At 38.1% G+C, this 11581-nt stretch overlaps 2 long non-coding RNA genes across 2 annotated transcripts in view; one reads left to right on the top strand and one right to left on the bottom strand.

The window, feature by feature from the left end:
• The window catches only part of LOC106148891, a 10813-nt gene extending 4336 nt beyond the window's left edge, over positions 1 to 6477 (top strand). Inside the window, exon 2 of the long non-coding RNA XR_001234644.1 lies at positions 6400 to 6477. This is a non-coding gene — a long non-coding RNA (uncharacterized LOC106148891). The remainder of the gene's footprint in view (positions 1 to 6399) is intronic.
• LOC102020697 overlaps positions 1 to 11581 on the bottom strand; it is a 40836-nt gene that overhangs the window by 8883 nt on the left and 20372 nt on the right. The gene's annotated exons all lie outside the window — the stretch shown is intronic.

Raw genomic sequence — 11581 nt, 5'->3', positions numbered from 1 at the left:
CCAAATTCAAAGACCCAATCCAAAAATGGGCAGCTGAGATGAATACACACTTCTCAGATAAAGAAATACAAATGGCAAATAAATTCATGAGAAAATGTTCAACATCATTAGTCATTCGAGAAATGCAAATTAAAACTGCTTTTCTTTTGGGAGGCACTCAGCAGCAGCATTCACCATGTTTACCTATTATACCGCAAAAAGACATGAAGGAGAACTTCCAGATCTGCTTCAGAGGGTGGCAAGAATGGTGGAACCAGTGTGTTTAACGTGACGGCGGGTATTTGAGGGAGGATTAATGGCAATGTATTTTTTTACTGTGATGCTTTTTCAAATATTCACCACTGTATTTTTTCATCAGCCCTTCTAAGTTTTGTTTCTCAAGATAATGCTTTCGGCAAAGGAGTGCCAGTATTTTGAGCACCTATAAAATGGTGCTCAAAAAGCTATAATAGTAACTCCACCTTGCTTAAATGAGATGTGAAATCACATAATATGCCCATAAGAGAGATCTAAGAATGAAAATGTTGTGATTAATGTTGATAATAATTACTAATTTCACAATTTAGGTGAAATGTGCAGACTCGAGTAATAGAGCCCTCAAACGGAAAAAAGACAAAAGCTTTTGTAACACAAATATCTGACAGTTCTGTTTCTTGACCAACAGGAGCGTTCAGGGACAGTTTGGTGAGATATTAAGCATGATTTTCAGAAAGCTTTGCTGTGTGCTCAGTAGGGACAAGTCTCCCTTGTGCCATGTAAATGGGACTCATTAAAGAAACAAGTCCCATGAATAGGCTTTGGTGTTGAAGTTTGAATTTACATCTTTATTGCATCTGACTAGAACACCTACCCTGGGTGGTAGCATTACTCATTTCCATTTTAAAGATAAGGATCTATGAGATAAAAGAAGGCAAAGCTAGTATTGCTTTGCCTATAGTGAATCCTTGGCAGTAGCACCCGGAGAGTAGACATCTTAAACTATTTGTTTATGAATAATCAGATCTGATAAGGTGTCTGGTTTAAGGTCACACCAAATTAAGTGGTAGATTAGATGTTATCCCAGATCTATTCAGCTTCTAAGCCAAATAAATGGCTTTATCCTAGGATTCACCTGAGTCCTTGTTGGAACTATAGGCTCCCTGTTAGAGCTAGGTTCCTTGGCTCCTCCAGACCCCTGCACTTTCTCGTTCATAGGTCCATGCTGAGCCCACTTACCTGTATTTTTCTTAAGTTCCTCATTGGATCCCTTTGACTTACTCATTTGTTAAACATATATATATTTTTTAAGCGTGTAATATTTGTCAGTCACAGTTCACAATGCTGGGAAGCTGCTGTCAGAAAATGAAGGAGATAAGAATCCTTGCTAGTAAGGCATCAGGACAGTTTAAGAAGCCCTGCAAAATGCTATGATGGCTCTGGGTTCTGTTTATTAGTGGAAATTGAGATCCAAGGGTGACTTCACTTATCTTTTCTTTCAAATTTATTGTGAGAGGGAAGGGCATCCTGAATAGATGAAAGGAATTTCAGGAGGTCCCCTTTGGAAAAGGAGCCAGGGTTTTTGCTTGTTTGGCCTTTCCGGCCCCTGACAGTGAATATGAGTCCTTCCTCTCTGGGGTAGGTGACAATGCCCCAGCTCCTCTACTGTCCCTTTCCTGTGGGACAAAAAGTAAGGACATTTTGATGGGAATGTGCTTGGGGAAGATTTCTTGATTTCCTGTTTGAGAATCAGGCTCTATTTAATTGGGTAGAGATACTTTATCAAGACAATGTTGTATTTTAATTATCTGTAATGCTCCCACAAATCATTCATCTCAGATTTTTGAACTAGTGTGTGAAAGGTCTTGATTAACATCATTAAATATGCATCACCTTTTTTATTTTAAAAACATGAATAGAAATTTCAGGTGAAGGAAGGGGGCAAGTGGGTGTGTTTTGAAGTGTCTGCTACTCTAAAAAATTGTGGCTGCTTATTCTCTTAAATGAGTAACCTGCATAATTGTCATATTTTTAGTCCTTAAAAATCTGTTTTTGCAATGGAAATCTTCCCGCAATCAGTATAATCAATTGCAAAATTAATAAACTGGGGTGATTTTCAACACAGCTTTTTCTGCTTTGAGAAATGAGGAAAAATACCTCCATGTGTGGTTTAGTCCTGAAGGACTTTTGGTAACAAATTCTGAATTGTATGGCCTCACTTTGAAGTCTCTGATGACGCTCATTTTTCTGTCATTTTCTTAAATGTTTTCTGTGCCAAACTCAGCATTTAAAATGAGCAGAAGGCTCCAACGTAGTGAAACTCATAGTGGGGAAAAACTATTTCTGAAAGAATTTTGCATAAAATTTCAGTATAAGCTATTCCATATTTTAGAAGAGTAGCAAAGCTAGTTACGTGTTCAGGCAAACACGAAGACTCAAGATTTCTATCTTGTTAGATAAGAGTTATGCTTCATTTATTATCACAATATCAAAAATAAAATTAATGCAGTGGCTATACAACGATATGGAAAGTTGGTACTATGACTTTCTACATGCAATTTGAGAAAACATTTAGCGTATAGAGTTTTTGCTGGCTGGTGGCAATTGATAGTACTCTAAGAATGTAATTAATTATCGAAAATGGTCCTGTCTTCCTATTCACAATGTAACAATTGCCTATATATCCTTTCTGGGGAGTAGTAGTCAATGGATGTTATTTGTAATTTCACAAAAAAGGGGTAAGAGCGGTTTTCCCCTCTTTCTAGTAATTGTCTACTTTGTAAATATTTAGTGTCGTTATTACATGATGCTCAGAAAAAGCTCAGTGAACTTTCTCTTTCTACCTACACCTAAGCCTTGAGAAGTGCCAATAAAAATGACATCAGTCTATGAATGTTCTGTAGCTTTAATCCACTGAACTTTGCTAGTTCTCATACTGGAGTACACGCTTCTGAATGGCTACTTGCCTGAAACTATCCTAAGGAAGCGAAGGTCAGTAATTTCTGATAGTTTACTTCTAGTCTGAAATCAAAGTCTGCAGAAATGTTTGAACATCTACATGTTGAATATATACCGAATCAAATTACAAAGTATACTTTAAAGGTCTCTCTACTGCTAGTCACCAAAACTTGGTGCCCAAGTAGACGGCACTTTAATGCCTCCTCTTAAAAAGGATTTGTTTACTTTTAGCTGGTCTCTAAATAAAAATAATAAAAGTAAGTGTGTCAGAGTACACTTTCAGTTTATAATGAACCTCATTTCATTTTGTATATCACAGAACTGCATTAGGTTTTATTTCTTTTTATTTATTTATTTATTTATTTATTTATTTATTTATTTATTTATTTATTTATTTATTTATTTATTTTTTGGTTTTTCTCCGGTACCAGGAACTGAACTCACGACCCTGCGCTTGCCAGGCAGGCGCTTTTGCCACTAAGCTAAATCCCCAGCCCCTTTATTTCTTTTTAAAAAGGTACAACTTAGGAGTAGTTTGATATGGAAATCCAAACCAAAAGTGAGAATATCCAGAAAAGAGTTCATTTTGCTCTTTTAGGGAAAGAAAGAGAAAAAAAAATGATGCCAATCATAAGCTTAATTGCTGTTAATATTACTCATAAGAGTTAATTACTTAAGTAAACATTTGTAATAAATACATACATAGTTATCATATATTTCATATAATTGAAATCTAATTTTGAGTTGTTCTTCTGTTAATACCAAATATGAAACCCAGAAAACTAATGGAGAGCAACTTTAAAAATATAGGTGTGTGGAATTTTAAAAAAATCTATTCTTTAAAAATATCTCATTCATACCATTGAAAATATGAGAGTAAAAGTAAGATTTTTACTTTACAGTTGCTTTATTTTTTTAACATCCTTGAAGGCAGAATAGTTTTTTCATGAGCAGGAAAGATATAAGACACAATGAAATATAAGTTCTCTGCAAAGACAGTCTACCTTACTTAACAACTAGGTGCTATAAAAATAAATTATACCGTATGACTCAGGGAAGTTGTTAATAATTCTACTTTGTTTACATTATGCTTAGAAAGCAACATAGCTTAATGAGATCAGATATTAAGCTAATGGTGTATCTTGGAATCATAACGTTTTCAAGCTCTGCCAAAACCAACGGCCGATTGAATGTGGGTAGTGTTTACTGATGGTGTTTTCAAAAGAGGACATGAATAAGGCCCTGTACGATATTAGAAGCTACGCATTCATTGCCTAAGGAAGAGTATTAAGTGCGTGTAAATTACTGAGGTGCTTTGAAAGGACATAAACAACTCAGGACTATGGAGAACAACTCAGGAACCATGTGGGTGTGTTTAGCATCTATGAATCTTAATAACAACAACAATAATAAATAAATAACTTTATGGAAAGCCCATAAGAGCAAGTGACCAAATGCTGCACCCCCATTGTCACATTCTAAAGCAGGTGAGCAGTGTTTAAAATTCCAATTTCCTGCAAAATAAAGTGTGGTTCTACTTATTCCCTGGGCTCTTTGGATGGACTAGATACAATGAGTTAGGCTATACTCAGTTTTTCATTTGTATGACCATTGTATACTTGATTTTTAAAATAAATGTGGCTTTCAGTAAGCCAGTGCTGTCAGGCACCCTTTCTTAAGCACATAGCTTGATGATTCACATGGGAGAGCAATGTCTCATGATATCAATGAAAACAACAGAAACAAAAGCTCTAACTGTGCTGACTTTAGTTGCAAGCAACCTGAATGTTGCCAACACATAATCCAGCACAGCAGAATGTCTCATAAGTAGCATAGCCTTTGTAGAAATCTGCATATTCATTGCTTGTTTTTTTTTCTCAAAATTGAATTGACATTGCTTCCTCTTTCTCCATACACCCAAGCCTTGCAAAGTGCCAGAAAAAAAAAAAAAAAAGCAGCCAAACACCCACTCTGGCAAATTAGCAAGAAAGCAGGATCTGCACAATGTAGAAATTATTCACTTTGTGCCAGTGGGGCATGTCAGCTGCAGGCACACTGCTGCTATGTCAAGCGTATGCACTTTTTCTAAGAGAAAAGTATAGCATGTGTCAGTACACTCAGCTTCCCATAAAAATAAATACATTTCTAAAGAAACAAGACTAGGGCAACAAGAAAAACATATTTTGCCAAGCTTACTGCTAACTAGTGAGGAGATGAAATGACGCTGTTTTGTTCCTGCATCCAGAAAATGACAGTATTTCTAGGGTTGGAGGGAAAACATGTGGTATAATTTAAATGATCTCGAGATCCAGCATTGGAAGGAATTATATACCTCGAGGTGATGCGTTGGGGAGAATAAACGGACGAAATCTGGTGCTGCAAGATGCGTATGTTGTTTATTAAGCCATATCATTTCCCAACTCTTTTTATGAGACAAATTCAAGGCAAAGGAGTAAAAGGAATGAGCATCTTGATGAATAACTCACCATTCCTTCAATTTTTATCTTCGGGGATTACCGAAATCTCAAAGAAACAAATTCATAGGGTTTCCTTCTATGCTATAGGGAACAGTGTCTCTTTTAGTTACTGCAGCAAAACAAATCACTCCAAAAGTTCGTGGCTTAGAACAGTAATAACCATACTATTATCTCATAGTTCCAGTGGCCCATGAATGTGGGGTGGACTCCACTAGGTGGATCTGACTTGAACTTTTACCTGATGGTGGATAAATAGAAGTAGTTGCTAAAACTGGTTTGGGTAGGTGAGGGTTGGTCAGGCTTTCCTTCCTTCCTTTCCCCCTCTCCTTTCCTTCCTGCTTTCTGTCTTCCTCCTCCTCCTCTTCCTCCTTCTTGTTCTTGTTTCTCTTATTCTCCTTCTCCTCTTCTTCCTTCTTCTCGTTTTTCCTCTCTTTGCTTTTTCCACCCATCCATCCATCCTTGCTTCCATCACCTTCGTAGAGTCTCAAGGTGTCTCTGTGCAGTGCCTCCTGGTAGACAAATCCAGGCTTCCTGACAATATGGTGGCTTCAGAGAGTTCACTTTTTACATAATAGCTCAGGACTCCAGAAGGAATGTCTTCTAGAGCAAACTGGGACCTACTAAGCTTAGTAGTCATACAGACTCCCATCGCATTTTATTGATTACAAGGAGAGAAGAGAATTAGATTTAACTTGTTCATACATGAGTGGCACCAGAGATATTGTGGATGGTCATTAACGAAATATATAGCCACAGTCTGTCTTTACTCTGAAATCGTTATCTTTGTCAAATTGCAGATGTTATATTTGGAGTAAAGATAATACCTTTTGTTAATAGATGGCTGAGAATGAATAATCAGGATAAAAATTTAAAATAATTAGATAAACCTCTTGACTCCTTGAGGTAAGATGTCTTCATTGTGATGCTTACACTCATGGAAATTCCAGTAATTTCCCAAACTAACAATGGGCTTTTGTTATCTTTTTAGCCTGGGGCCTGCCAGAAGGTCTAGAACAACACCTTTCATCAAAACGTTCATTCTTATTGTGACGATGTAATAAAGGAAGAAAATAGAAGAGTGGAGATCAATTGGGTCAGTGAGGTAAGGAAATAGGAGGAAACTGAACATTAAATTGACAGAAGGGATAGAATATTTCAGGCCAACCGAGTAATCTTTCTTGGTGTCACTTTCCCGTTCTGTAAAACAGAGGGAAGCATTCCTACTTGGCTCACAGAGCAATGGTGAATCAAAGCTGTGAAAAAATTTGGGGGGCAAATTTTAAATATGTGGTTCTACCTGGATGCCCACTGGGAGGTGTCCTCATAGTAACTGGATTGGTTCAGCCTTGTGACCGCAGCATGGCCTCTGTCTTTTGGAGGTAAGACCATAGACCTCTGCCAGATACTTTCTTTGAATGTTTATCTATAGCAGGGATGGATTTTTGCTGGGCCACCCACATTCCCACTGGTGTTCCTCTCTAACAGTGGAAAGCCCTCGCTTGGTGTCTGGCAGGGTTACCTAACCCTCCACAAAAAGACTAAAATACACTAGCTTTTGTGGTACTCTGGCTGCTTAAAATCACATTATAAACAAGGGAGTCTGATCTCAAGCTTTGCAAAGACTTCTGCTAGAAAAATACTTATGAAAATCTAATGCACATTCTGAGAAATTGCAGTAGATAGGCTCTCCACACCTGAAAAGAGAAGTGAGATTGCAAGGGTGTAAATGGCGGAAGTTTTAATTCTCAGGTATCAGAAGCTTACTGCAGAAGCGTAGCTCAAAAGGACGAGGAAGGGTGTCAAGGAAATTTTGTCCTCTGTAGAAGGGTTTCCCTGGTGCCTGGCGACAGGATCAGCTCTCTAATTTCATAGGACTACAACACATTTGAGTTGAAAGTCACCTCTTCAAGATTAGTGTCACAAACTGAACATGATCTTATGAGATGAACACTGTTCCAAAATTTTAAATCTATGGGACACTCAAGGGGTGTGGATAACAAGGTCTCCTCTACGGCCGTACCACCCTGAATGCGCCTGAGACTCAGGGGCAGGTTTGGTGTCCATCCTGTGCTCCAAGGATAGGCAAGATATTTTGGTGTTTTGAGGAAGATCATCTCTGATTGTAACACTCTTACCTTTCCATTTCCATTAGATAATTCCTGACTTTCAAGATAGTGGAAGGAATTAAGCCCCAGCTGACTTTTTTAAAAGGCAGATTACAAACAGCAATTATAGACCAGATGAAGAGATAAGAAAAAGTTTCTAACAATCTTTTAAGTCAAATTATTTACTTGTAAGAGGCTCACCTGTACAGCAAGCACAGCGTGATGCTTTTGTAAAGTCCTCTAACTCTCTTGTAAAAGAAGCCGTATTTAAGTAATCATCCATTTATACCATTTATACCGGCAGATAACTGCACACCGAGCAATACTTTGTACTTCTCTGAGGAAATTTGAAAGAAACAGATTTTCCTAAAATGGGATTTCAGTGATATTTTGGGTTAAACATAGTGCTTCTATTGTTTCTGTAATTTAGAGTCTTTACTACCAGTGAGCAAATAAAAGCAATGATTTTGGAGACTTTTGCAAGGCAGATAATACAGATGATATTTCTCTTGCATTCTTGTCCCCGGTGAATAATTTCCACTGGGCTAATTAGCTTTAGAAAGAATTTCAACTTGGTTGGTGTATTGAGCATAAAAATTGTGTACTGTCTTAAAAATTAAACATAAAACAAAGTACTCTGCGAATAAATAATATTTCACAGATTCTAGACATATCAAGAAGGTATAACCTCGGGGGAAAGATTGAGTTGCTCTAGATGGCAAATTAATAGGAAAGGTAGGACCTCAGAACCAAAAACCAGTCTGACTTTTACTTAGGAATTACTTACTGTGGTTGTTCAGTATGAATTTTATATGAAGAGATTAACTTTGTTTTCTCAGTGTTTCTAAAAAGCCTGGAAATTAAGAATTAAGCACTGCTTCTGCCTGTCCCTTAAAACCAGCCAATTCTTCCCCAAGTTCGACACCTGCTGAACATCTACCACACAGTGGCCTTCATCTTCATTGTCTACGTCAACAGATGTGAAAATGCCAAGGGGCTCCTCAGATGTTTGTGCTTCTGGGTCTTGTGGGAGCACCAAGAAGGGAAGGGAAAAGGACCCTGGAATTCCAAAGGTCACTGCTGGACTGAAATAATGAAAATTGCCCATATGTCAAAAAGAAAAAAAAAAACCAAACTCATAAAACCCCTCAGATGTGATTACTGGAAAGTCTGGCAATCAGAACAAGAAGAGCTAACCGAGCTAGAAATTCTTTTGTTTTTTGTTCTTTTTGTTTGTTTGTTTGTTTTCCGGTACCAGGAATCGAACTCACGACCTTGTGCTTGGCAGGCAGGCGCTGTGCCGCTGAGCTAAAACCCCAGCCCCTAGAATTTCATTTATACTTAAAAGAAAGAGAAATAAATAGAAGGATGGTGTATCAGAGTAAAAGAGAAACAATTATTATGTTCCACAGCCTTCAGGCTACCACAGTTAACAAGTTCAAATATAAAATGAAAAAATATTTACTACAGCAAAAGTGATGAACTGGTTTTTCTTTTTTTTTTTTTTTAAAGAGAAAGAAAATAACAAAATAACAACAACAAAGGCAAGAACAAAACCACATGGAAACAATAAAAATGATACAGGTGAGTTAACAGTTCATCGCTATCATCTTGTTTTTGAAAAGTGATCAACTGTTAACACAGCTACACAAGCACTCATTTCTGAAAACAAATCTTAAAATTTCTTGTAAGTGATTTAAAAAGGTGGGAAGTAGAATAATGTCTTTTATAACCAAAGCAGAATGGGATCTATTTGAACTTTAAACACTTAATATGTTTGGCTCTTATTTCTTGTTTTGTTTTTTTTCTCTGGTACCGGGAACCGAACTCACGACCTTGCGCTTGCCAGGCAGGCGCTTTTGCCGCTGAGCTAAATCCCCAACCCCTGGTTCTTGTTTCTTTATAACTGTTTTCTAATAAAGCCACTGTTTCCTTCACCTGAAATTATACAAAGGCCTCCTGGTGATATTAAACTATAAAATAAGTAATTTTATATATGTCAAAATATGTTGCATTTTCTGCACAAAAATATACTTGGCAGTTATATGTCACAACTTCTGCTTTGTAATTTTTTTGTTTGTTTTTGACTCTGGGTTACCTAGCAGAAGGCCAAGAGTTAACGTGGGGTAGTACAGAGGCCAAAGGCTTTGCAGGTCAAAGCTGGGCTGCATGGTCTTGCGTAAGTTATTTCCTTTATGAATTCATTCACTTACTGAGGAATCATTGACACCTGTGACAAGTTCTGCACGTGTGCAGTGGTCACACAGAGAAGGACAGCCCAGGCCTACAAAGTCTTTAGGCAATTTCATCGTCAGTGTGTTCGGTGCTGAAACCGGAAATGCAGGAGGAAGTGGCGGCTCGCAGGAAGGAAGTGCTCCTGACTCAGCACCGTGGTGGGAGGAGCTGAGGGAATGCTCCCCAGGAGATGTTAAGATGGGGACCAAGGGCCCATGTAGGAGTCACCATGGAAGGGAAGGGGCAGTTTGTGGAAAGACTGCTTTAGACAGAGATAGCACTGTATGTGAAGACCTGTCTGTGTGACCTTTTAGCTGCATATGTTTTTGTTTTGAGACGCGAAAAGATGCAGAGTTTTGTCAAGAACTAGAATCTTGGGAGACAAATTACAGAGACGATAAAATAATGACTATTATAGGGGTTGTGGGGTTGCCTTCAGCTTTTCTGATTTTAGCTCAAAGCGTTCATGGAAGACCACACAGGTGGAGACTTGAGGTTTTGCTTCTAGTAACAAGAGGAACTTCTTGGGTTTTACCAACTCCCTTGAAGCTAGTGAGATTCCACAGCTGGCCTTTCCCAACCTCAGATGCATCTTCCAACATAAGCACGTATTTCAGAATGATGCTTCTAGAAATTTATATGTGCATAAAAATTACCTGGGAATTTTGCTAAAATGCAGACTCTGGTTCAGCAGGTCTGGGTAATCCCGAGAGTCTCCATTTAATGTTTCCAGATGATGCTGGTTTGAGGATCCTACTTTAAATAAGTGAGGTCTTAAAGCATGGAAGGAAGGCCAAGTTCAGGGTGATTAATTTCCTGAAAATCTTAATGGGGTACTTGAGGTGGTTGCTTTTTTTCACTCAGCAGCTCTGACTAGTTTAATATCATCCAATAGTGGACTTGGGTGATGTCCTGGGGTATAACGATTCAGTCAAGGTCCCGGATAAAATAATGCAGAGATACTTGACAATTCAAAGCTAACAGTTTTGCATGAGTTTGTCCAAATATTCCACCATAAACACAGAGTTATAATCCTTATCAACATCTCTAATCTTTGGGAAAGAGACCCAGTGGCCTGATATATTAAAAAAAAGAAAAGAGCAATTCCAACTCTTACAATCAAGTCTTGACCTGATTCTCAGCTACATCTGCCCTGCATCTACATAAGACACAGAAATCTGTAAGGCATCATTGGGTGTTTCTTGTTCCCCACCAGCGCTCTGGGTTGGAGAGTCAAGTCTCTATGCTTGTCATTTTGTTTATGTTTATTTTCCAGGGCATTCTCTTCCACTGTCTCAGCAATTACCATTGTCACTATAACAATGGAGTGCCGCAGCCACTTTGCTTCCTGGTGCTCGCATCTCTTCCTTCATTCAGTGGCACCAATGGTGACCATACATATGAGTGAGCATGATGTCACTGTACGCTTTGGATTTCCAGGGTTTGCTATCTTTTGGGCAAGACTTTTTTATAGACTCTTTAAATAGGACCAATATCCAATCCTACTTTTGAGATACTATTTGTCATAACTCATACTTAGTCTCAGTTACTAACTTAGTCCAAGTCCCAGCAGAGCTCACTCACAAGATCTATGGGTAGCTTAAAACATGCCCAATCCGGGTATTTCAAGAGATGCCCATCAACCTGTGCTGGCTGGAAAGAGCCTATACGTCTTTCTGCTAACTGCAGTATTACCTTTCACAGGTCAGTTTCAGAATCTATCTGGAATTCACCTTTGCATATAATAAAGATTTATTTTTTCCATGGAACAAACCAGTTTGCTATCAATCTTGTAAAAAAAATCTATTACTTCCTGACTGGTTTGTTATA

This window comes from Chinchilla lanigera, unplaced genomic scaffold, assembly GCF_000276665.1.
Source record: "Chinchilla lanigera isolate Chin_1 unplaced genomic scaffold, ChiLan1.0 scaffold00031, whole genome shotgun sequence".
Lineage (NCBI taxonomy): Eukaryota > Metazoa > Chordata > Mammalia > Rodentia > Chinchillidae > Chinchilla > Chinchilla lanigera.
The sequence above is the reverse complement of the archived record's forward strand: the minus strand, read 5'-3'. Positions and strand labels throughout refer to the sequence as shown.